General features: G+C 49.1%; 1 protein-coding gene across 4 annotated transcripts in view; it reads right to left on the bottom strand.

Annotated features, from left to right (window-relative positions):
* Positions 1-25,816, bottom strand: part of ATP2B4 (ATPase plasma membrane Ca2+ transporting 4) — a 91,239-nt gene extending 65,423 nt beyond the window's left edge. For 3 of the 4 annotated variants that reach the window (XM_087436720.1, XM_087436735.1, XM_087436729.1), the window contains exon 1: positions 25,444-25,815. The gene's annotated coding sequence lies outside the window, so the exon portion shown is untranslated. Of the gene's footprint in view, positions 1-25,443 lie in introns of all 4 variants that reach the window. The other variant, XM_087436742.1, reaches the window with a different exon arrangement.
* Positions 25,817-27,257: the final 1,441 nt, after the last annotated feature.

Raw genomic sequence — 27,257 nt, 5'->3', positions numbered from 1 at the left:
TTTGCAGCTATATCTGGGGAATCTGTCTGCCTGCCGTGCCCTGTTAAGTGGCGTCAGCAAGACTGAACAAAAAGGCAGAAAAGTTTATGAGAATCAAAGAAGGTTGTGGTAAGAACTCATGTCCGGGTAAGGTTTCAGTTTCAAAGCACTCTGACGTGTGATCTTTGGGAAAGCCTTTTAAGTGAGAGAGACAGACGATATTACGCCTTCTACAGGGTTTATAACACTTGGTCTTAAATGTGACATGACTCAGTTAAGGCCATGGAGCCACAGAAAGAGCCTAGAAAAAGCTAAGACATACTACATACTACAAGGTCCTATAAAGAACGTGGAGAGAAACAGGAATAAGAGCATAAGAGAGCAGCCTGTACAAAGCAGTCAGATAATTTTAGGCCCAACCCAACACTGAAGCTGGGGGATTCCTGTCCTGATGAGCTCACTAATGTAGGTTCTCTTACTTCCTCCCAAGGGTAACTGTGAGACACACTGAGGATATGTGTGATGTCAGCGTGTGTCATCCTTTTAGCCCTTGGACACCTTGAAGGTACCGACTGTGGTCCAGATAGAGGCTGTGCAGCTCCTGGTGCATTGAGGGGGTGTAAAAGGGAGAGCAACAGAGGAGGGAGAACAAAAAAGGAGGAAGATTCAGAGAAAGGAAGGAAGAGGGCCCTTCCCCTAAGAGAATTCCCAGACACAGAAGTCTAAATAAAGAAGCCAGGACACGCCCGTATTAAGAAGCCCTATGATTAGAGTATAGTACATACAGAAATACTGAAGCGCACTGAGGCCAAGCAGGGGACCAGAAATGACAGAGACTGACGAGGAGAAGAAATACACAAAACAGAAACAAAAACAAAAACATGAACAGCGAAAACAGAAGCTGCTCTGGTCTCTAGACCCTTTGCCCACGGTACTGAAAATGGAGCATGCTGGGGCAATGCAGTCTCCGTCCCCAGGAAGGCAAGAAAGGCAAGGTCGTAGCCCCTACTACTATCCCTTCTCTCCTTTCCAGCCAGCACTTCCAGGTTCAGGTGATGTCACGCACGTTAAGTATCTGCTGAGAAGAGAGACCTCTGGAAGGGTGGAACTCCAGAAGAGGCTTCAGAACAGACCTTACACACAGCACCCTTGGCTGCATCCTGCTCTGTTTCCTGCTTCGTGGAGAGAGTAGGGTGCTCTCTCCATATTACTGCAAATTATGATATGCCCAATGAAGTCTGATTACAGAAAAGAGAGCATCCATCAACAGATGAGTGGATACACAAAATGCCGTCCATCCACACAAGGAAATAGTATTCAGCCTTGAAAAGGAATGAAATTCTGACACATGCCACAACATGGATGGACCTCAAAAACATTATGCTAAGTGAAAGAAGCCAGAAACAAAAGGACAAATGTTGTATGACTCCACTTATACGAAGTGCCTACTCTAGGCACAAATCCATACAGACAGGGAGTACAGGGTTGCCAGGGGCTGGCGGACAAGGGTACAGGGAGTTATTGTTTAAGGGGTACAGAGTTTCTATTTGGGAAGATGAAAAAGTTCTGGAAATGGACAGTGGTGATGGTAGCACAACAATGTGAATGTAATTGATGCCACCGAACTGTACATTTAAAAATAGTTGAAAGGGTAAATTTTATGTTCCATATATTTTACCACAATAAAATTTTTTTTTCAAAAAGAAGACAGGAAAGCAAATGGGATAGCGCTGGTACAGACAGGTGAGAAGGGTGGAGAAGGGAAGACCAGAACTAAATTCGGAACTACAGCGCTCAGCTCCATCTTCGTGATGGAGGTGGAAGCCCAGTGGGCAGGTCAGGTATCACAGATGTGGCCTCTGACTTGCCCAGGGCTGGGCGTCCACGGAGTGCCTGGCACAACATCAAACAGTTCAACAGTGACCTTTCGAGGCTGCGTGGCAAGGCCAAGGGGAGGGGTACCAGACTGGGCTGTCTGGATACCATGCTCTGTGTAGTGCATATTGGGGGTGGGGATGGAAGGGTGTTGAAGGTGAAGGACAAATCATCTTTTCAAGAACCATGGAAGACAGTCAACTTTCATCTACTGGCATTCCCATAGTCACCCCGTCATCAGTTCAGAGCACAGAGCACACAGGCATCTGCTTAGAGCAGGTACAGCTAAGGCCTTCCCGACCCACGATGGGAACACAGGGTCTCCATCCAGTCTTTTTGAGTACCTCGTCTATTATCTCATTTGATCCTCCCACAAACTTGGGAAATGGATGATACCACCCCCCTTTTACAGAGAAGAAACTGGTTCAATACCTTGTCTAGGGTCACACGGTAAAGCAGAGCCAGAATACAAACCTGATTTTGGCAATGGCCACACTTTTTCTGCAACACTGCCTTGAGGGTGCTTTCCAGACATGAGGGCTCTTTTCCTCAGGGACCAGTCACCTCTTCAAGTCTAGTGCAGTGATCAAGAGCACAAGCTCTGTGGGCAGACGGACCTAAAGCCCAGATCCACCATCACTACCTGTTTGACCTTGGGAAACTTAGTTAACGTCTCTCTGTTCTTCAGTTTCGGCATTGATAAAATGGGGATGATAATAGTAACCCATTTAAAGTATTTCACAAGATTTTGAGATAATTACCTAATCTGTGTAAAAGCACACCATGCTGCTACATAGTAAGCACCCAAATATAATTATTGTGGTTATTATTTAATGCTATCCATCAGCCCATTTCACCTGTTGGATCTGGAGCCCTCAGAAGGTGAGTGGGGAAGTACTGCAGTGTTTCCCTTGCTTCTGCATAAGGAAGAAATTAATGCCTTAAGGTTGGAAGGGACTTAAGTTCATCTAGACTACTCTCTTTTCCAGTGTTAGAGACACTTCTCTTCTTATTGTTCCCTCAGAGCCTACTCATCAGCTCTTACTCTCTCTCATATGAAACTAATTCGTGATCTCCACCCCCAAGTGACTGGCATTCTCACAATAGCACAGCCACCTTTTGTGGGAGCTATTTTGATCCCCTCTCAACAGTTGAAGAAACCGAGGACCCAAGTCCTAGAGTTACCTACTGGTCAAGGCAGGGCAGGAACCCAGGCCTACCTGACTCCAGAGCTCCTTCTCAGCTATTATCTGATGCGTCCGCATTACAGAAGAGAGAGAGAGTCTCCCACACGAGACGGGGAGAAGGAGCCAGGCTGACTTCCAAATACCTGGATTAGAATCTGAGCTATGCGACTGGACAAGTCCCCTCCCAGGACAGCTACCAGTTAGTGAGCATGATTACTGGTCAAGTACTATTTGACTTATTTCTACAGATAAGAAAACTGTGGGGCATGCTACGCTTCATGCCACAAGTTCCAAAGTAGAAGAGGCTCATTTCATGCTCATGCTGCCTGAGGCTTTTCTTTTCGTCACTCCCTTTCTCAGAGGCTCAGTTTGCTCGTCTTTAGATAGGAATCAATATTCACTCCCATTTGATTCATTCTTCAATAAATGAGTGCTTACTAAGCTCTAGACCTTGTTTTCAGCACAGAGATACAGTATTAATAGAAACTATAGGGGCTGCCCCATGGCTTAGTGGTTAAGTGCGCGCGCTCTGCTGCTGGCAGCCCAGGTTCGGATCCCAGGCGCGCACCGATGCACTGCTTCTCCAGCCATGCTGAGGCGGCATCCCACATACAGCAACTAGAAGGATGTGCAACTAAGACATACAACTATCTACTGAGGCTTTGGAGAGAAAAAGGGAATAAAAGGAGGAGGATTGGCAATAGATCTTAGCTCAGGGCTGGTTTTCCTCAGCAAAAAGAGGAGGATTGGCATGGATGTTAGCTCAGGGCTGATCTTCCTCACAAAAAAAAAAAAAAAAAGAAACTATAAATTTTAATGCCTACTTTGTGCCTGGCACTCTTACATACACTACATGAAATTATGAAAATTAATGAATCAAAATGACTAACATGGTAGCTACTCAATAAATGGTAACAATTACAATTACTTTCTATCTCACAGCTTTAACAGGTTTTAACTGCCACATTTCCTACTGTCTACATTCATGTTTCCCTTTTCTTTCTTTCCATTTTCTTCTCCTCCACTAGTTTGGAAGTTATATTATTCCTAGTTTTTTAGTATCAGCCTAGAAATCTTAACATGAACATCTAACTTAAAAACTTCTGATAATATCTGTAATATCTCTTCCCAAACAATACGAGGACCTTAGAACCCTTAAACTCCAATTGTTCACCTTCCAATTTATATGCCATTGTTACTGGGGATTTTATTTATAGCTTCATTTTATCCCTATAAATTAGACATTGTTATCTTTATTTTCTTTGCAATCAATATTTAGATTTAGCCCCCTGTTTACAATTTTCTTTACTCATCATTCCTTCTTGAATCTTAGACCTTATGTTTAGGTATTTCTTCTTCTTCTTGAACTATTTTCTTTAGAAGTTGCTTTAGTGGAGGGCCTAGAGGTAGAAACCTCTTTGTCTGTCTGTAAAGAGCCTTATTTGGCTCTCATTCTTGGAGATTTTCACTGCCCCAATTCTGTGCTAGCAGTGCTTTGCTCAGCACTTGGAAGATATTCCACTATCTTCTGGCTTCTATTGCTGAGGTTGAGAAATCAGTTGTCCATCTAATTGTTATTCCCTTGAAGGCAATTTACCTTTTGGGTTTACTTTAAAATTATTTATCCTTGGTGTTTTGTAGTTTCATTATGGTGTGTCTAGTGGTGAATTTTATTTATCCCTCTTGGGATTCATTAAGACTCACATATATAACGATTGTACTTCATCAATTCTTAACCATTGCTTCTTCAAACATTGTCATATTCCTAGTCTCTCTATCATCTCCTTCTGGAGCATTAATTAAGTGTATATTGGGATTTTTTTACTCTATTCCAGGGGTAGGCAAACTATAATACATGGGCCAAAACTGGCCTGCTGCCAGTTTTTATAAATAAAGCTTTATTGGCACACAGCCACACCCATTCATTTATATGCTGTCTGTGGCTGCTTTCACACAGAAAGAAAGAGAGCTAGAGACAAGAGAGGGGGAAAGAAAGAAAAACAGGTTTCCACTGTCTCTGCCAGCAAAATGTTTTAATCTGCATGATCAAAGATAGCCATGGATCTACCAACAGCTAGCCAAATGCTTTTAGATGAGAACTTCTGTTGTCCATTTCATGGCCTAAAACTGCCATTGAACAGCAGAGCCAATATACTGCATTTGACCATATTAGCCTAGTAAAACATCAATCACCTTAGAAATTCTGATTTTCCTGGGGTGGGGGTGTGGAGGTAGTAAAGGGAGGCAGGGCACAGGAGCCTATCTGCCTTATTCCTCTAGGGACCAGAGAGCCAGAAGCGGGGAGTGGCACGGAGGCAGGTGGGAGAGAGAGGCCAGCAGCGAGCTGCTCTCTTGCTTGTGGGGGGCCGGGAGAGAAGGCAGAGATAGGAGAGGCATTTCATTTCACATCGGAGGGAGACTCAAGGAGTTGGCAAGTGGGGGCTAGCCCTAAGTCTCCTCCTGGATCCAAAGTAAAACCGCTTACTAAGAACCCCAACCCCTTCCCGCTGATCTTCCTGGGTCATCCAGCCAACACTGACCCCACCTGGGCAGGGAGTAACTGCTCCGGGCTGGAGCTGGGGGCGGGGAAGAACTGCCCGAGCCCCTGCCCCACCAGGCCCTGGCCGCCGCCTTGGCCGAGGGGGCGGCAGGCGGAGCCTCGCACCGCACCTTGCGCCCGGGGCCCGCTGGGTTCTGACCTGCCCGCGCAGCCAACGCCTCGGCCCTTCCCGAGCCTGGCTCCGCACCAGTCCGGCGGGCCGGCATTGCTCAGAGGGCCAGTGACTCAGTGCGGCCCTCCCTCCCCTGGGACCACCCCCCCACCCCCGCCCGCGCCACACGCCACACTCCACCCCGGCGAGGAATCCCACCCTTCCAGTTCTCACCCCGCCCTTCACCTGGCCTCCCTAACACTCCAAATCTAAAGCCTGTGGTTTGAGTGGCTCAGCCTACTTCTCAGCAGTGTCCTCCAGAAAGCCCTGTCCCTGAGCTGCCAGGGCCACTGGGCACAGGGCCCAGCTCCACACTTTCCCGGCACTCATGCTTCATAAGTGTCCCTATCAGTGGACGCATGATGTCAGAGGACAGGGACAAAACTGCCTGATTCTGGGGCATTAGCAGGAAAGACACTGCCTACATCCCGGTGGAAGGGAAGACTGGTAAGTCTGAGATGTCTCAACACAGGATATTCAAGTTTATACAGAGTCAATGATCTCATTAGTCCTCACTCAGCAATGCTGGGATGAGGGGGCAGCAAACCAGTGGCCCCCAACTGCCCATGTGGGGACCTGAGTCCTACAGCAGAGAGTGTGACCTGGTCAGGGTGCAAGCAAGACCATGTGGTTTCCTTGGGCTCAGTTTTTCTGGTCTGTAAAACTGAGGTTGAGTTATGGCCCCTCCAGTTCTGACGGAATAGGATTCTAGGACTTCTGGTGTTAGTCAAACACTGCCCACCTCAGAGTCCTCAGGAACACCTCTGAGCTTTAACAGTGTGCTCTCACATGTACAGTGCTTTCCACTTCTCAGAACACTTCTCTTTGGGTTCCATGCTCTCCCCCTAGGCTGTCCTATTGATCCTTGGTGGTTGGAAACAAATCAGGAAACTGAGGCTCAGAAGCTAAGGGACTTGCTCCAGTCACACTGCTAGCTAGTGGCATGCTCAAGAGTGGAACTCAGTTAAGGGGCTCTTTTTAATGCCTTGAGAGTTCCAGATTTTTCACCCACTTTGAGCAAGTCATTCACACTTGCTGGGACTCACCCTCCCATCCACAGCATGCAGAGCACCCACCTACCCAAGAAAGAGGGCTCAAGTTTTCTGTGAGCTGGAGAAATGGCCTTCCAAACCTCAGAGGAGTCAGGGGAGGGAGCAGGGGCTTCCCCATTCAAGAATCTTCATAAATCATAATCTACGTATTTGTAGGCACACGATGGTGTACAAAGCACTTTCACATCCATTGTCCCATGTGATTCTTGTAATAACTCTGTAAGGTATTCAGGATTATATTATCTGATAGTTCAAGGAGAATGAAAGGCTGCAGTGTAGAAGTTAAGTGACAGGTGCAATGACAACAACCTTTTCTCTTCCTGTGTTGTTCCAGGAGGTTCTGGGGCAACCACTGTAATAACGAAGATTCCTCTATATTCATAACGGAAACCCAAAGCATCTCCCTCCATTTTTCTCATCTAAGAGAAGATGGCCAAGGAAGGAGGAAGGGCCTGGGGACAGACTATGGGCACAGAGTGGTGGAAGGCTTCCCCAGAGTCACACAGCCAGGTGGCAGAGCACATGGATGAACCCAAGACTTCATGTCCCAGCCCTCAAGCCAGCACTGAACATGTGCCAACATTCTTTGGACATGCCTGTATCTGTCATGGACTCTGTCACATCAGGACTCTGTCACTCTTGAATTTATAAGAGCTGTTTGGTATAACCTCCAAGAGGCTGGCACCTCAGGCTGTCATTCTGAAGCATCCTAACTGCTGAGGGGTGTCAAGTTGCCTACGGTAAGCACGCGGACCCTCTGTCCCCAACACATACACTAGACCCTGTCTTGTTCCTCAGCCCTATATTTGCTCACTTATCTTCAGGGTGGTGACAACCTCCTTTCTCTCTGCCCCTCTCTGCTCTATTCTTGGATGATTAAAAAAAAAAGTTTCTTCTCTTTAAAAATATAGCCCAAGATAAAATATACTCAGCCCTTTTCACACATACATATTTAAGACAACAAAGGCAGGCGAGTCTGAGGCTAGTGTGTGAGTACAAACCGGGCAGAAGGAGCAGCCTGTCTGCCATTAAGGAGTAATTTTCCTCACAGGTTTATAGGGGCTTGATTTAGAGGGCTCCACATCTTTTTCCAGAAGGCCTGGCCCGTAGCTGAGCCCGTGTAAAAGGCACATTGCAAGCACAAGTTGGCCTGTACCTTCATATGGGATCGAGACATAGAGGGAGGGAGGAACTTCTCAGATGCAAGTCCCGAGTTCCAGGCTTTCTCTCTTCTCCAATGTCTTCACCTCCAGGTCAGACCACTGCGCCTGCCCAGGCTGCCTCCCGACTATCTGCTTTCAGGGCAAAGTCTGTGGGCATCAGTTTCTTTATTTCATTCTAAAATCACACTGAACTTTTGGGCCAGCCCCGTCGCTTAGCGGTTAAGTGCACACGCTCCGCTGCTGGCGGCCTGGGTTCGGATCCCAGGCGCGCACCGACACACCGCTTCTCCGGCCATGCTGAGGCCGCGTCCCACATACAGCAACTAGAAGGATGTGCAGCTATGACATACAACTATCTACTGGGGCTTTGGGGGGAAAATAAATAAATAAATAAAATCTTTAAAAAAAAAAAAATCACACTGAACTTTTGCCTCTAGTGGCCTGCTACTAATGGATTCCATGGACCATGTTTGGGACTGACTTGTGGCCAATTCCTTATGATGTAGGAAAATGCTTATGATACAGCATTAGGTAGGAAAAAATTTGAATCAAAAACCTGATATTCAATGTATTCTCAATTTTTTAAAAAAATGTGGATACTCACCCACGTATATAAACGAATAAAAGATAATACACCAAAATGTTAACAGTGATCTCTAGACTTATGGAAATCTTACTTATACCTTTATGCTTTTCTGAATTTTCCAAACTTTCTAGAATGATCCTGTATGGAAGCAGTACAGAGCTCAGACTCTGGAATTAAGAGGCATGGTTTGAATTCCACGGCCCCCACTTAGTAGCTGTGGGATCTTGGAGACAATATTTTCTCTCTCTCAGCTTCAGTTTCTTCTCTGGAAAAGGAGGATAGGAAGATACCTTCCTCACCGAGTTGTCCTGAGGAGGAAATGAGGCCATGCAGTTTCGGCTTTGGCATGGTGCCTGATATATAATAGGGGCTAAGTAAACATTAGACTTCTTTTCTTTTTTTTTTTTTTTGTGAGAAAGATTAGCCCTGAGCTAATATCCAATGCCAATCCTCCTCTTTTTTTGCTGAGGAAGATTGGCCCTGGGCTAACATCTGTGCCCATCTTCCTCTACTTTATATTGGACGCTGCCACAGCATGGCTTGACAAGCGGTGCGTCGGTGTGCGCCCGGGATCCGAACCTGCGAACCTCGGGCTGCTTAAGCAGAGCGTGCACACTTAACTGCTGCGCCATCCGGCTGGCCCCAAAATTAAACATTTTTAAGTATTACTTTTATACTCAGGGAAAAAAGTAAATATCCTTAAAAAAATAAAGAATCGCTTTGCTCAAAATCCACCATTTGGATTAAAGAGAAAACAGCAGAAGCTCCTCTGAACATGTATTGTCTCTGAAAGTGACTGGGGCAAGAGGAGTCATAATGTAAACTGGAGTTCAGACATGTGTCTGTCTGTGGGAGAAGGGAAACATTAGAGAGGGAGGGTGTCAAATGAGGAGCAATAACGTGAGGAATGCAAAGCTGAGGAAAGAAAATATAGATGCTTTTTAGAAGGAAGAAAACCACATAAGACTAGATCAGACCACAGAATAACTGATCAAGCCATAAGCGACAAACTTAAGAAAGCATACAAACCAGAAAGTACGAAGAAAAGATTCTGTGAGCGGGTAAGCAGGGGATGCTCTATCTGATCAAGGTAACAGAGAAGCAGAGTTGCCCAGGGCTCAGACGGGATGACAAAGGAGATGAGGGAGCAGCAGCCCTGACTTACACTGGGACACGAGTCAGCTCCCAGTTGACACAGGACTTTGGGATCTGCCCCTCCCGGGGAGCTCTGCAGAGCAGCTGTTCATACCAACAGGTGTGTGAGACAAGCTGAGCAACGTAACGTGAGGACGTGCACTTCACCATCTGCATGTAGCTGCGAGCCTGGGTTGCCTCACATTGTACTTAAGCAGTCTGGCCTTCCAACACTCTGACCTCTTTTCGTCAGTGGAGGCTGGACAACAGAAAGAAGTGACAAGGGAATTCCCACCATTGCCAAGGTTCTGAAATGGAGCCCCAGCCCTCCTCCCCTACCTTGAAGTAGGGGTCACATAAAGTTATCCAGAGGAGGCCCCAGGGAGCTGCCTGCTCCCTGCATGGGTCTGAGGAGGGGGAGATAGGTGAGGGGGGACAGTTTCCTCAGACAAGGGCTCAACAATTCTGGGAGGCCAAGTCCCTAAGCAAAGTCTCCTGGGGCACTGGCTACTGTTTCTTTTCATATCCCAGTCACCAACTTCCCAGGCAGATTCCCCAGTCTCTCCACCTAAGCCCACCAGAGCAAGAGAACTCTTTCCAGGGCTGTCACCCCATCCCAGGTGCCCCTGCCTCCAGCCTTAGAAGTTTTCTTTTCCCCATTCTAAGTTTGCAAATTCAAATACCTACAGGGACCAGGCAGGCACAAAAATGAGCAAAGCGGGCTGAGCATTAGGCGACAGGGAGAGGAGGAGACTGTGGCAAACTAGAAAGTACACACTTGATTGGATGGGGCAGCAGTTACTTGGCTCCTACTAACCGTTGCCATGGAAACAAGGGAGGCCAATATTGTCAGAGCTTCTGATTTCTGAGAAGCAAGAAATTTGGATTTCTATGTGAAATCTTAGGTTGTTTGGGTAGGAGGAGGCAGAGAATTTGAGAGTTGAAATGTCCTTGAAGTATATTTAGGCCAAACTATTCATTTTACACATGAGCAAATGGAAGCCCAAAAAGATTCAGTGATTTCCCAAAAGTAATAGAGTAACTTAAATGGTTCAAATCCCAGGTCTCCCAACTGCTAATCTAGAACTTGTTCCTCTAGACCATGCTGCCTGTCATTAGGTGGCGTTTGCAATTATTCAGGCATGAGATGATGAAGCATTGAACAGGGACAGTGACCCTGGGAAGGAAGAAAGGAAACTTTGCTGTGATCTTGACCCTAGTTTAAAGAAAAATTTCTAGTTGTTTATTCGGTTATTCATCTGTCCACCCAGTATTCACTGATGATCATTCGATGAACCAAGGACTGTGCTATTCCTGGGTATACAGAAGTGGCTAAGGCACCACTCCTTCTGTCACATAGCTCACAGGCTGTGAGTGGGCTTGGTGGATGTTGCAGCCAGAACCGACAAGGTGATGCATCCTGGCAACCACACTGCCACAGGCCTGCTCGTGTGAACGCTCAGCTCACGTTCACACCCTCCCTTCTTCTGAAAGCATCTCCCATCATGGATGCCATCCCTGAGAAGCTGGGAAGAGGCTGCAGAATTTCCCCTGCTCCAAGAGAGCCTGAGCACTTAAGTGATCCACAGGAAGCAGGAGCAAGGACTGGGACCCAACCCAGCCTCTCAAGGCCAAGCCCCTTCCAGCTCAGGGAGGGCAACTGCTGGTTCAGGCATTGCCTTGGCCAAGTGGCCACTTCATACCAGCTTAAGTTTCTGTGTGCTGTGTGCTAGGGAGAGAAGAGGAGAGCCCAGATTGGGATTCTCCTCCCTGTTTATCAAGTGGCCTGCTCAATTCCAGTGGTAGCTGGCAGCTGATTTGGGTGACCAAATAGTGATGGCATCCTTGGGCCACAGCTTCCACGAGCAAGCAGAGCAGCGTCACACAGTCTGGCTCCCTCCATCAACAACAGATTCCCAGCACTGGGTCTTACAGCATCGACCCCCCAGGGAGGAGTGCAGGGCAGGACCAAACTAGGAAGGGGCTGCAGCTCTCCATCTGCCACTCTGCCTTATTTCACCAGGACTCTTGTGGTGCAAATATCAAGCACAATCCTAGAACCTAGAACCTCTGGGTGACCTGTCATGTGGAAATGATGGAGCCCCTGCAGCTCCCGGGTGGAGAGCTGCGGGGGGCTGGGGCCTCTGGGCCTTTCAGTTACTGCGGGATAATGGGCCATGACCCCTTTATAAATGTGCTGAGCCCAAAGGTGAGCAGGGAGCAGGTGGGCAGGCTCGTGCCAGGATTCATGGAAGAAGAAGGAAGGGCGACATGCAGGGATGGAAGAAGAAAAATGAAAATACAATGAGCCATCTACTATGGGCTTGACTCACCCTTGGAACATGAGAAAACTGAGTCTGGGAGGTTAAATAATTTGTCCGTGGTCACACGGCTGGCCAGGCAGACTTGAACCCAGTTCCATTTGACTCGCCCAAATCTCTGCTCTTATATAGTACCATGCTGCTGGGACTGGGAAGGCTGACTGGGGTCTGAGGATGCAGGGCACTGCTATAGAGAAAGGCACGGGAAGAGATTCAGGATTTGGAAACTCTGACCCCTGGGGCTGAAAATGCAATGGAAATTAGTGTTCTTTTCTCTAGCGATGATGGAGGACCTCAACATCCTATTTCCTAGTCCCATTAAGTGGATTTTCCAGTGTTAGGGAAATCTTCACCTGCTCCCCTCCCAGGGCTGAGTGCCTTAGGTCAGATGTACAGACAGGAAACAGAGGGATCTGGGGTCATCCTTTCCTTGAGACTCCTCCACATTGAGGGACTGTTCCTAATGTCCCCCATCGAAGTAGACTATGGGAGTTGAGCAGGGATCAGAGGCACATGCAGAGAGTTACCCCAATTTATTTCAGTGGCCCATTCTCCAAAGGTTAGAATATTACCCCTTTTCCTCTGACCCATGGGAAGCCCAGGACTCTAGACAACACCAAAGCTAAATCCATTCAACAATTTTTCTATTAAGTACTTACTATGTGCCAGGTACTATTCTAGGTGCTTGGGATACATCAGCGAAGAGAAAGATTGAAATCCTTGCCCTCACAGAGTGTACAGTCCAGCAGAATCAAAGTAAAATAGTTTTTTTTGTGTGTGAGGCCGTGTTTGTTAATAGAAGGGGCATGGGTCCTGATGTCAGACAGGCCTGGGCAAGTAGCTGGCACCAGACCTCTACGCAAGCTACTTAACTCGCCGAGTGTTAGCTTTCTTGTCTGTAAAACAGGGACAATGACACGTTGTAGGGATGTTGTAAGGATTAAAGATAATGTACATAAAATGCCCGGCATATAGCAGGGTTCAAAAATGGTATTCTTTCTTCCAGGCTCACCTGAACTGGCAGATTCTGGGGCATCCTCTTATTTAGGGCCTCCAACCAGGACACCATCTCCATGATGTCCTTGAGACAGTTTGGTGTGGTGAAGAGCATACCTGGGTTTGAATCCACCTAAGGTCAAGGAATTTCCCTCTAGAAATATCTGCTCCCACTCATAGCCCCTGTTGGAGGGATAGGCCTGGGTGGTCATGTTTGATTCATCCCTACCCCCCTCCAGCAGGCCACAATTAGCAGGGGTGGATACTGGACCCAGAATCAGCATCTCTTGACATGTGGACGGAGAGACTGAGTTAATTTACCGTGGAGAGTCAAGCAGGAAGGTCCTCTAGATCTGAGAGTGAACCTGCTGCCTGATTAACCATGATGGGTGCTGTGTGGGGACGAGGGAGCAGAGGAGAAGAGAGTGCTTGTGGTCAGAAAGAAGGCACAGTCCACACAGGGCGACACTCCCCCCCGAGTTCTGGGAGATTTCTCTGTGACCTTTGAGTAAAGCCCTCTTTTACTTCTGCCTCCTTGGGTGGGTTTCTGTTCTTGCAGCTAGATGATCTCTAAGACAAATCCTGTACCTGCCTCAGAAGGTGGTTGTTGTGACATATTTGAAAGCAGCTGGCATTTAGTCAACATTCGGTAAATGCTGTCGAATCTCTCTGTGTTCTTGTCAACCAGTCAGTCCCTCAGCAATGGACAGAGGAAATCCATACATGGGCTAGCCTAGGGTTAGGCCTCAGCCTTATGTTTTATGAACATCTTTATTAATCTGTAAAATGAAGACAATATTGACTTTATCGTCTGCTGGGAATATTAAATGAGATAATCCAAGTTTAATACCTAGCACATAATTAATGAATGTTAGCTCGGACTATTACTTCTGTTGTTATTATTATTTAAGATGCAACAAGTGTTTTCGATCTTGATCTAGGCAAGGAGGGAGGACACAGTGAGCAGGATCTGGAGTGGACAGTGAGAGGACAGAGAAGGATGTGCTGGGGAGGGGGGTCAAGGGGCTGGCAGGAGAGAGAAGAGCCTAAAATGGGAAGTGGGGAATGGGAAGGGACACTAGAATAATAAGCCTCACATATTTCTAGCACTTCAGTGTTTATGAGATGCCTTCACCTATCATATCTCATTTGTCCATCACAAAACTCTATAGATGGAGAAGGAACAGTGGTATTATACACACTTTATAGATGGGAAAATGAGGCTCAATAAAGATGTGTATAATGTCCACCAATCAACTCTAAATCCACTCTTTGATCCTGCAATACCACACTGCCTCTGGAAAGTAGGGTGGAGGGGCTGGAATGAGAAGTAAGGATTGGAGGAGAAAGCAGAGGGTTTCTCTGGAAGTTTATTTTTTCATTCCAAGATTCCATTCAGATCCGTTCTGGGCATCCCAGCAACAAAATATCTCCTCACCATCAGACTCAGAGGCTCCAGAACGTAAGCAAAGTCAGACAACACTGGGGTGCAAGCCCAAGGACTGGATATACCAGGCCAGACGAAGACCTGGCCCTGGCCCAGGAGAAGCTTCCTCTGGCAAAGGACAGGGCAAATCCTTCTTCATCAGGCCAAACATGGGCTGCCCTGCTGTGGTCTCCAAGGCCCCATCCAGCTCAATTGCGTATGGAGTCTAGGCCTATCCTCCTGAAGTCAGGGGTTAAAGGTGTTCTCCAGGGACACAAATGCAAGTTTTCTGGAACACTGCCACCATCAGGGCTTGCTGCAGACCCCCAGGCTCAGGACACTTGTCCTTGAGCTGAAAGTTGGCGATTCTTAGCCCTCCCTGCCTCCTGGACACTGCTTCTCCCCACATTCTAACAGAGCCTGGCACATGGTTTGTGCTCAGCTCATGTTTGTTGAATGAACAAGTAAATGAATGACAGATTGGCTCTGGCAATAAAATCAGCCTGTGCTGTCACATTGCAGTGGCCCCGCCCTGCTGACTCTTAGCCCCCAAATCAGAACTTTGCAGCCAAGCTGGCTTACTCAGCTGCCGAGGAAGAAATGGAGGTCACGGTGCTTCCCCTCCACACTTCCTCTGACCCTTCAGAGGGGCCACACCCCGAGAAAAGGGCAGGGCCAGGGATATCCAGGCAGGAGGAAGGCTCTGCCCACCCCTTTCCAGGACTTCTGCTTCCTCTCTATTGCCCTGCTTCTCCTAGCTCAAGGCCCCCCTCTGGGAAGAGCTGCGGAAGAACCAGGAAAAGAAACCCAGCTCCATTAGGAGCCATGCAGTGATGAGGATGCTGCCAAGAGCGCTTCTGTGCACTTTCTCTAGTGCCAATGATATTGACTGTTCATAACAGCAGCAACCGAAACCGTCATGGTGCAGCACTCAGATGGTCTCTAGCGTCTCTTCCACAGTGCTTCTAGGACATGAACTCACCATGCCACACCTCATCCTTGGAGGGGCTGGAATGGTTCTCCCTGTTATGTGGGTAGAGAAATTGGGTACCAAGGAGCTTTGGCGTTGATCTGGGTCACATAGTGATGCACTGATGGGGTCAGAGGCCCAAGCACAGACTTGGAGTGGGGAGAACTGGGCTCTAGCTATTGGTCAGCCTCAAACTGGCAAACTACAGTTGTGTGTCACTTAACGATGGGGAGACATTCTGAGAAATGCATTGTCAGGCGATTTCGCCGTTGTCCAAACATCACAGAGTGCACTTACACAAACCTAGATGGTATAGCCTACGACATACCTGGGCTCTATGCTACTAATCTTATGGGACCACCATCATATGTGCAGCCCATCATTGACTGACACGTTGTTATGTGGCGCAGGACTGTGGTCTGGTGTCCTTAGGCAAGTCTCTAGGTTTCAGTTTTCTCATTTGTGAAAGAGGGAAATTGGACCAGTTTTCCAACTCCATCCATCTCAAACGCTGCAGCTCAGTAAAATGAGCTACCCCCAGCCCCAAGCCTAGTGACTGAGCTCTCCTATACCAAGGTCAGAAAGCCCCTGGAAGTATGGATGCCAGCTGTGCTTGTCCTAGCATCCTAACAGATGTCCTACGGGTGCTCCCCACAAAGAAGGCTGTGGTACAGACGGCAGCGAGGAAACATCAGAAAATCATCCTAATGGTCCATAAGCACCAGGAGAGCTGCTGAGGCCAGATGCCATCCTGCCAGCGACACTGGTGCTGGCTCAGACAAAGGCTGGAGGCATTGCAGAGGGAGATGGGGGCAGACAGCCTCCCTCACCTACCAGAGCATCTGCCTCTCCATGATGCTCAGTGTCCTTGCCACCTCCCCCATCCTCTCCTCCATCAAATCTCTCCTCTCTCCTCCATCACATCCCCCATTCTCTTCTCCATCAAATCTCTTCTCTCTCCTCCATCACATCCCCCATCCTCTCCTTCATCACATCCCCCATTCTCTCCTCCATCAAATCTCTCCTCTCTCCTCATTCAAATCCTACTGGGCAATCACCTTCTCCAAGAATAATTGCCAGGTGAGTGCTGCCAAATTCTGGTCTCTACATTCCCACTAACACAGCTCCCAGCATCACTAGATCACATGTTCCTGTGCAAGATGAGGCTTCAAGTGTGTGTTCCCGCTCATGTCTGCCACTAGATCAAGGAAGAAGAGGGTGGATATTTCCTATTTCCTCCTTTCTTAGGTTCCTCAATCCTCAGCTCCCATGATACGAATGAAGCAGGGCATTCAGAGCATAGGAAGAGTGGACTATAGATGGACAGCACTCTCCTCTCCACCCGTGGGCAGCTGCCCTGGCCAGTTAGCAGAAAGGCTAATGCTGGAATCTCAACCAGAGTCTGGACAAGGGCTTGGCCAATGTGTCTACCTCCAGGGCCAAAAGTCTGGATTGAGAGGGAGGGCAGGCTAGTCTAGCAGCTGGCAGCTTTATCCAAATTTCTCCAAACCCAACCCACAGTTCAGATGAAAACCTCATCGCTCCATCCCACAGCATTGACTGTAGTCCTTGATTTCAAATGTCTAGTAATATTAATATTAGCTTGAACCATATTAAATTGCCTTTTGTAAGCTGCCTTTGAAAGTGGTTGCATATTCGCAATTTCATATGGTTGGACCTAATAACTCATTGGGGGATCATGTTCCCTGGGAGACAGTCAACTCCACGCAGGCTTGGACCTCGGTATCTCTAGCCAGTCCTTCTTGGTGTCTGGCCTAGGACACAGCAGAATCGTGGCCTTGGAAGGTGCCGAGCAGGTACTTCTTACTTGAACTTCCAGGCAGGTGGAGATGGGGAATTTGAGAACCTGCCCTACTCCCAAACCTCAAGGGTGGCTGTTCACAAGGTAGATCCTTTTAGGTCTCCTTACCTCTGGCCACCCTGGGTAGAAGGACAGAACTTAGCTACAGTTAGGCTCTATGATAAAAAGACTTTGGTTTGGGCATTGAGAGTTTTGCCCTTTGTAGAGAAGGAAAGTCTTGAATCAGAAATGCTTGTTTGTCCAAGGTTGGTTTCATCTTACAGGGGGGAGATGAAGGCCCAGAGGCAGCACCTGCCTCGGTCAAGGACACACAGCAGGCAAGAAACCAGATCACCAGTTTCCTGACTCCTCGTCCCGTGCTCTTCTGGCAGGCCTGGCAGCACAGAGAACAAACTCCTCCCTGTCGGCCCCCGTCCGACTCCCTGGCTCCCGCTCTTTCAGGCTCCCTAGCAAGACAGAAGGGGAATTGACTAAAAGATCAATAGCCCGCTCCTACATGAAGAGAGCCCTGAGTCACGCCAGGTCTGGCTCCAGGGTTTCCAGGGAGAGAAGAGAGAGAAAAAGAGAGGGACAGACAAGAGCAGTCCTGGAAACCCGATCTCTCTCCCGAGCTAGGGCCAGGCTTGGAAGGCGGGGGTGGACAGCATGGTGATTTGGGTCACTGACAGGGCAGCCAAAATGCAGTCCCCGCCAATGGGAGGCCTAAAAGGCCTTGCTTAGCCCAGGTATGAAGGCTCAGGGCAGGCACAGCTGGGTTCTCTCAGAATCACCTAAATATAGAATTCAGAAGGGATGTGCAAGGTTGGTCAGAAACAACCTCTGGGCTCTTGGTGGATTCCTCCTCTTACAACCCGGGACCCCTCCTCAAAAGGTAGGTGGGTGAGGGGCCGGCCTGGTGGCATAGTGGTTAAGTTTGCGTGCTCCACTTCAGTGGCCCGGGGTTCATGGGTTCAGATCCCAGGCACAGACATACACGCCGCTCATCAGCCATGCTATGGCAGCGTCCCATATACAAAGTAGAGGAAGACTGGCACAGATGTTAGCTCAGGGACGATCTTCCTCAAGCAAAAACAGGAGGATTGGCAACCAATGTTAGCTCAGGGCCAACCTTCCTCAGCAAAAAAAAAAAAAAAGAAAAGAAAAGAAAAGAAAGAGGGGCCGGCTCCATGGCTTAGCAGTTGAGCGCGCGCGCTCCGCTACTGGCGGCCCGGGTTTGGATCCCGTGCGCGCACCGACGCACTGCTTCTCCGGCCATGCTGAGGCCGTGTCCCACATACAGCAACTAGAAGGATGTACAGCTATGACATACAACTATCTACTGGGGCTTTGGAGGAAAAAAAGGAAGAGGATTGGCAATAGATGTTAGCGCAGAGCTGGTCTTCCTCAGCAAAAAAAAAGAGGAGGATTAGCATGGATGTTAGCTCAGGGCTTATCTTCCTCACAAAAAAAAAAAAAGAAAGAAAGAAAAGGTAGCTGGGTGATTCTGGAAGCTCTCAGTCCCTAGCCTTCCTCAGATGGCCCATGGCATGGTGGGGAAATGCCTGCTCCCAGCTGTTGACCCTGGTGCAGCTGGTCCACCTGGAAGGAAACACCTGGTATTGACAGCAGTGAGGGTGAGAAGGCAGACTCCCCCATGTTAGGAAGATTCTCCGGGTGCCATGTGGGGACTAGGGAGCTGAGAAAAGATGCTCCTGCTGGTCAGGAGTGGGGATGAGTAGAGGAGCCCAGGAACCTAGGAGTCCTTCCTGGCATGGACGTCTCTCCCCAGCTTAGTATTAGGAAAAGTTTCAAACCTGAAATGTTGAAAAAATTGAACAAGAGACAACTCCAGACCCTTCACTTAGATTCACCAATTGTTAACATCTTGTACACCCTCTCTCCATGTTTATATATACACACACATGCACACTTTTTTTGCTGAGCACTTTGCTCCTAAATACTTTTGCATAATCTCTAAGACTAAGGATATTCTCCTACAAAACCATTATCATTACCATATCACACCTTAAAAAATGAGCAATAATTACATATCATCTAATACCTATATTAGAAATTTCCCAATTGTCCTGGGATGTCTTTTATTGCCTTTTTTTTTTTTTTGACCCAAGATTCAATTAAAGTTTATGCATTGCATTTGACAAAATGTCTCTTTAGTTTCTTTAAATCTAGACTGGTTTCCACCTCCCACCCTTCTCCCCAAATACACAATTTTACACAATTCTTTCAATGACATTCACTTTTTTGAAGTCTTAGCCAGTTGTCATGTAGGATGGCTCACATGTCATGTAGAACTGTCTCCTCATGATTAGATTCTGGATAAACGTTTTTGACGAGAATATAGGTGACAGGGTTGAACTTCTCACAGCACAGCAAGAGGACACAATACCAGGTGCCTCCACCACAGCTGATGTTCAGTTCCTCCGTTAAGATGGTCAGTGCTGAACCCCCACCGTAAGGACTGGTTTCTCCTTTTGTAAGGAGAAAGTGATCTGTGAGGCGACACACTGAGACCACCCTTTCCCCCAGTGGTTTATCCACTAGTGAGCGTAGCCTGAATCAGCTATTACCCTGGGGGCTGCAAAATGCAAAATTTAAAGTTCTGATATTACTTCTACATTTCATTAGCTGGCATTTATCTGTTAAAAGCTTTCCCTCCCTGCTCCATTTTAACCGTCAGAATGGACTCATGGAATCTTTTATTCAACGCCTTACAATCTATTACTCTTACTCTTTTTGATGGTCCACATATGCCAAAGTTGCCCAGTGGGAGTCCCTTTAAGGTAACTCGTCTGTCCTTTTGTCATGAGCATTTTCTAGCTTTCTGGAAGAACATGGTTCACCTGTAGTTTCCCAGTCCCAGACTCCAGTCAGCTGTTTCTCCAAGAAGCACTGCTCTCTTTAGTGGGAAGTGGTACTAAGAAATACACATCCAGGCACTTAGTGCGTTCATGCCACTGGGCAGCACTGCTTTAGGCCTTCCTAAAGTAGACAGAGACAGAGCTCAGAGTCAGTAGACAAAGCTCGGAGCTACAGAAAGACCACAGGGGTCTGCCTCACCTTCCACTGTTCCATATTTTTGTCTCTCTCCTTCCATAGTGAAACCCTGATTTCCAGAAATATCAACATAATTACTCATTTGATCTGTCTTACAATAAACAAAAAATTTGTTTCCAATTTATGGCACTAATACCATGACCAAAAATACACCTACAAAGTCAAGTTCAGGATTTGTTTGCAGTTCTTTTTATCCTTACATTCCACTCAGGATATAGAGTCAAGGCATTAAACTCAATAATTACTTGAATTCTTTTCTTTGTAGAGTAATTATATTGATATTCAGTTAGGTTCATTGTTTCTGTTGTGGTCAGCTCTAGGGTTTGCTTTTTTCTTTCTTTTGGATCTAACATAATTTGTGACTATGTAAAATATCTACCTGGTTCAAAAATCAAAACTGTCTGGAAAGGTATAATCAGTCAAGTGTCACTCCCATCCCTACGTCCTCTACCCTGTTCCCACCCCGTTCCTCAGGTAACCATTCTAGTTAACTTCTGGTTTATCCTTCCTCTGTGTGTGTATGTGTATTTGCAAAAAATATTCTTATTTCTCCTGCTTTCTCAACCCAAAGGTGGTCTACTATATGCACTCTTTTGCATCTTGCTTTTTGTGCTAATAACATATCCTAGAAATCACACCGTATCAGTTTATAGGGCTCCTACTCAGTTTTTTTGGCTGCATTAGTACTCCACTGTGTGCATGTACCATTATGCATTCAACCAGTCTATTAAGAATGGGCACTGGGTAGTTTCCAATGATTTCCTTTCCTTTTACATATATGCCTTAAAGAATCACCTTATGCATATGTCTTTTTATATTTGTGAATGTGCATTTTCTTGATAAATTCTTAGAAAGAGGACTGCTGGGTAAATGCCTAGGTGTTTTGTTAGGTACTGCTAACCTCCCCTCCATAGGGGTTGTACTGGTTTGCACTCCTGGCACAGGTTTTGTACTCTAGGCGTATGAGGTGTTCTGAGCTGCAAGTTTCCCTGAGCCTATCTGAGAGCCCTTAACCTTCTCACCACTAAACACACTAGCCCAAGCTCACTCTGCCCTAGGGATCTGACAGGAAGGCCAGAGCAAAGGGGGCTCACTGCTGCTATTCCAGTCCATCTTCTGAACTGTCCCAGAGGGTTCTGTACTTAACTTGAGAAACCAGAGCCGAGGGAAGGGATGAGGCTGAAGACTCCAGCCAGAGAGGACCTAAAGTGAGGAGAGGCAGGAGAGGGGGGACCCTCACCCCTTGGCACCTATGTTCTCACCTCCCTTTCTCTCCTTTGGCCTCTCCACTATCCCCCAACACAAATTGCCTCCAACAGTTCCTCCCCTGACTGAGAGCCCTTGCCTCTGGTTCTAACTGGATCCCGCCCAGTTTCCCTCCTCAAACCACGTTCATGTGGGCTGAACACAGAGGACTGGCTTAAGGTAGAGGCAGAGTGGAAGGTCCCTGTCATTTGTTTGTTACATGTGCGGAGGAAATAAGTCAGTGGAACAAGAATGGCTCATACAAGGGAAAGAGGAAAGAGGAGACAAAGAGAGATGCTGGGAGAGGAAGCCTGAGTACAAAACATTCCACACAAGCTCTTGGACTCCAGCCCCAGGGCCTGCTTCACTCCTCCTACGGGCTCTACAGAAAGGGGAAGCAAGTGGGGAAAGAGTGTTGTCCCAGTTTGATGGGGCCCAGGTGCTCTGCTTCCTTGTGGCCCAGAGGCCTTGCTTTTCTCATCCCTCTCCTTCCCACCCCTACCCACCAAATACAGACTGGGGATGACAGGAATCAGTGCATGGCTGAGGAGCAGGGGAGCTGGGCTGGGAAGGGGGCCCTGTCTGAGGGTAGGCTTGGGGGAAGAGGTCAGAGGCCCCAATTCCTCCCAGAGAAGGCAGTGAGGCCCAGGCTTGGGCATTCCTCTTCAAGGTCAAATCAAACATCTGGGTCAACCTAAGCCAAACATGCTTCTTAAGGTCCTGGGGACCAAGAATGAACATCTTCCTTTCCTTCCTCCAAAGCTCGGTGGATCTGGAATGCTCTAGATGGGCAGGGCTTATCCATGTCTTGGGGTGCTGAGTCCAAGGCCAGGAGCATAGAAAAAAAGAGAAAAGGGCCCATGGGAGTTACTGAAAGAAGCTAAATTCTTGAATAAGAGGCAGTTTCCTGTGGAATGCTGGAATTGCTGACAGGTGGCAGCTGGGTCAGTGCTGAGCTGAGCAGCCCCAGCCCGTCTTCCTCTCAAGACCCTCCAGTCAGTGAGAGTGAGGAAGAGTAAGCCTCCCAGTATCCGTGCTCAGGGACCTCCACCCTCCCCCATACCTTACTGCTTCCAGCGCAGGCACCTTGGGCAAGCTCTCCCTGCTCCACCTCTGCCCCCTAACTGGGCCCTCCCATTGTGACTTTCTTCTGACACCAAAGACCCTAGAAATCTGACAAATCTGACAAATCTGACTCAGCCATCCCCTCCCACCATTACTGTGGGAGCAGGCTTTCTATTGTGCAGAAGGGAAACTGAAGACCACAGGGCAAGCTAGGAATCAGCTTGGAGGGGGTTGATTCCTAGGCTCCCCCAAAATGCCACTTCCTTCTCCCAACAAACATTGACCAAGCACCTTATAACATCTCAGGCACTGTGCTAGGTGCTGGGAGTCCCAAGGGTAAGAGAAGCTGTGCTCCTTCGACTTGACCTTGAGTCCAGAAGAGACAGGAGGTGGTGACTGGAAGGGGAAGGGGCTAAGGCTCAGCATGGCCAGAAGCAGGAAACCTCTGCTCCCCAGCTAGGAGCGCCTTCTGCACAGAGCACCCAGATCCAGACTTAGCCGGAGGGTGGAGCCGAGCTGCCGCGGTTTGCTGGGTTTGCTGCAGCCCTGATCCAGCCCGCAGCCCTGGGAAGGGCTGCTGCAGGGAGATTCCCCACGGCCCACCTGACTCAAGGCCTCAGGAGCAGAGCCTCCTGTGCTAAATAGGGAAGCCCTCCCCAAACCCACCGGAACCCACCCCTAGTCACAGCACTGAAATACGAAGGCCGGCGGCAGGAATGGTGGGATTACAGGTGTCCAAGATGGGAGGGCGCCGTGATCCCCGGGGTTGTACCTCAGCTAGATGGTGGCAGGGAGGATGGGGCTCCAGAGCAGGGGCAAAGAAATGGATTCCCCTTCCCCCTCCTACAGAACAAGGGCGTGAATCTTATCTTGGGTCCCCTGCCCACTGCAGAGACCTCACTCTCTTCCTGACCAGAATGCAAGGAGGGAGGAGCTGTCTGTCTCTGGGGTGCAGTCAGATCAATCATCCAGCACCTCAAAATGAAAATTGGTTCCTACTGCTTCCCCAGCCCATTTAAGCTCTCCTCCAAGTCTTTTGCTTCCTTCTTTCCAGTTTCTAAGCTGTCACCTTTACCTCTCCTCCAACCAAACTAGCTGAGGCAGAGGGCAGGTGCTTCCTCTCCCCCAGCCTGACACCCCCCACCCCGCCCTCCCCTACCATCAGTCTGCTTCAGGTCCAGGACCCACCTGCCAGAGCCAGCCCCCATGCCACCACCCCTAGCCAATGAGGGAACTGGGCTCACTAGCCATCAGAGCCACCACCTCTTCCTGCCCTCCTCCTAAACCTTCCCCCATCCTGTGCCTCCTGACCCCTAGGCCCCTCTCTGTGGTCTGTCCCACCCTAGGTTGACCCTGGTCCCTTCTCTTCCTTCAGTATAAAGAGGGCCCGCAGCTGAGGGGGCTGGAGGGGGCCTCCAAATAGGAAGGGCAAGAAGGGGCAGCTCTGGGGAGGGGCTTAAGGCGGGAGGGGAGGATCTTAAGACTCCCTGCCAGACATCCCACCCAGAGAAGAAGATGGCACTGTAGAAGGGGATTTTACTTCCCCTCCCCTGGTGGAGTCAGTTGAGCACCCGCCTATTTCTTCATCTGACATCCCCTCTACCAGGCCAGCCGGCGCCAGCATCACGTCTGCAAGTTATTGTAAGTCCGGCAAGAATGCCCAGGAGGGAGGTGCTTCTGGCCAACAGAGTGCCTACTCTCTTCCAGGATGTGCTAGCCACTGCTGTGGCCTCCGCACCCAGCTGGAGAAGAGCAGTAGGTCCTTCAGTGAGATGGAGGAGTGTGTGAGGCTGGACTCGCCTCCGGGAGGATGCCAGCCGGCCTCCTCCACCCCGAGAGCGAGCCAAGTATGTTAGGGAGCGTGAGCATGAAAGGAGATCAGGAGGGACAATCCCAGCCTTAATTTCTAGCTCTTCAGCAAGACAACACAGGGGCCCAAGATGCTCAGGGACCCTTCCAAGGATGCCTGTGACCACCCTCAACTGCCAAACACTCCCCAGCCCCAGTCACCAGCCTTGACACTGCAAACTTTCCAACGTCACCCCTTCTCCTTTCTCCCCTCCGGGACCAGAGATGTATGGGGCGGTGCCCTCAGAGACACTCATACAGTTGGCTCTTGATGCTCTGCACACACTCAAACAACAGCGGTTGGAGGGAACTCCCAGCTTTTTCCACAGCTAATTATAGACGTGAAAGTCAGAGGCTGTTTTGCAAGCAGCAGAGAGAAACTGCTGAGGTTTCTCTACAAAGCTAAAGAAATTTAATTTGTACACTCCCCTTCCCCACCCCCCCAACTTCTCCTAGCTCTGCCTCCACCCATCGCCCCCAGTAAGCCCCCTCCCAGTCCCCACTGCAACCCCTCCTCCTTGTTGAAAATTTCTTACCCGGTTCTTTTTTTTTCCATCTCTCTTTGGGGCTTTCGAGCAAGGGAACAGACGCGGAAAATATTTTTGCAACGGTTTTCCATTCTGTGTCTCATTCCCAAGCCAAGGGGGAGGGGGAGGGCAGGAGCGGATGAGAGGAAACAAATGCTTTTTCCAAAAGCTCAATTTGGGTATGAAAAAAACACTCCCTCCATTTCCCTACCCCCCACGGCCCAGGTATGACAAAAAGTAGGAAAAGAAAAAGAAATCACTTGTTTGATTATATGATTTCTCAGAACGGAGTCTAGGGAAGAAATACAGAATTTGACAAATCTGTGTGTGTGCGCGCACGCGCGCGCACAACACCCCCCCCCCCCAAAGCCCAGTCGCAGAATATATGCTAGGAAGAGGAAATTCAAGGAGTTTAAGAAGCCATTGAGAGGAAAGAAAGAAAGTTCGCAAATCGCGAGTCAATTCATTCTCTGCAAGCCTACCTCTCTTTCTAGCAAAGATCCAGGCTTCTCCAAGCGGGACTCTCCCTCCGGGTTTCCATGGACGGGGTGACGGCTGACACTCCCCGGTCTCCCCGGTGTGGCGACCGCGCTAGAGATGCCGGCTGCGCTCTCCTGCCGGTCCCGCCCCGACGGGGAGCGGGCTAGGTTTCTCCCCGGCCCTCCCCGTGGAAGGACCTCTCAGGTTCCTGGAAGAAAATGGGTGCCGGGGAGCGGGGCGGGTGTCTCCGGGCTCGCTCTGCTGGGAGAGACGCGTCCCCAGGAAGTTCGTGCCCCTCCCTCAACCCCCAGCTTCGGACGGTCTCAGCTGCATCGCTGTCTTAAGAAAATACTCGTCATGGCAACAGCTCCAGCCAAGTCGGGCAGCCCGGGGCTCACCCGCCTCCCCAGCGAGCGGGAGGAGCGAGGGGAGGGGCGCGCGCCGGAGCAGGGGCGGGGCTTGGCGAGGGGCCAGGTTTTTACTCTTCTGTTAAGGTGGCTCGAAGGCGAGCCTTGGCCGCTTCCCGGTTTGTGTTAAGGGGGCCTGGGGAAGGCAAGGGAGGAATCTTCTCTGCTCGGTTTCCGCCGCCCTTGCTCTCACTGTCGAAGGGAAGGTAGGGTGGGGGGCGGCAGTGGGGAGTGGAAGTGGGTGCGGTATTCAGCCGTTGCTGGGGGGAGGGAAAAGGAAGCTTCTGCAGGCAGTTGGCTTCCTGCAGCTCCTACGGCCTCTCAGCCTCTTCTTGCTTAGACCCAGGACCCGGGACCCGAGACCGGAGGTGTCTGCGGACATTGTACATCCCCTCCCAACCTCCTGCCCTGTCTGAACAGGGGGATCCTCGGAAAAGGAGGAGTTGTGTTGCATGCACATACATTTGCACAGCTTTGCTTCTACAGACACCTTAGTACACACCTCCTCCCCCAGATTTCACACACACAACAACGGGCACATTTTGCTCCCTCTTGCCTCTGTACCCACCAGAGGCGCATCCACAGAGCATGATAATAGCTGCCTTCTTTTGAGTCCTACTATGTATAGGCTCTGGCACCAAAAGCTTTATATGCAGTATCATTGCTAGTGCTGTTGGCAGTCTTGAAAAGTGCTTGTTATTATCCTCATTTCAGGGCTGAGGAGATTGAGGACCAGTGACTCACCCAGGCTTACACATCTGGCTGATAACACAGCCAGGATGCACGCCCAAGTAGACTGACTCCAAAGCCCGTGTACTTTCCTACACTGGTATCATACTCTGGCACACATTTCCTTTTTAATTTGCACACACTCAGACACCCATGTGCACTTATACACAGCCTATATACTGTTCGTCACACCCCCGCAGCCACACACCCACCAGCATTGTGCAACAGTGCCACCCATAGATTTTGCCTAGAACCTTACAGCTTTCAAGTACAGACATGCACCATCAACTGGTTCACACAACACACTGTCATTGACTGATATGTTCTCACAGCTCCCTCAGCACACACACTCGCGCTATTCACATGCTGTGGGAGGCCGGTCAACATACACCTCCCAGGTTAGAGTGGTAAACTCTGCTGTGAAGAAGGTGACCGGTCACAACTTCAGGGGTTTGGGAAGAGGCCTCTTTGATCCTCCCATCCTAATCCAACACCTCACACCACACTTGTCCTCCCTGCCCCAGGATGGGGGTTGGGGGGAAGGACCATATGCACGTGGAGACACAGAGCTGTGAATTAGACCCCTGGGGTCTGGTTTCCCTCTCTCTGTTAGCACCCTTCCCAATTTCCTAGCATTTGGGTCCTTTCTGTCCTCTCTTTATTCTCCTGTCCTACTATTT

The sequence above is a fragment of the Ceratotherium simum genome, chromosome 2 (genome assembly GCF_057802395.1).
Source record: "Ceratotherium simum simum isolate JZ-2026a chromosome 2, ASM5780239v1, whole genome shotgun sequence".
NCBI lineage: Eukaryota > Metazoa > Chordata > Mammalia > Perissodactyla > Rhinocerotidae > Ceratotherium > Ceratotherium simum.
This window is presented reverse-complemented; position numbering and strand designations above follow the sequence as displayed.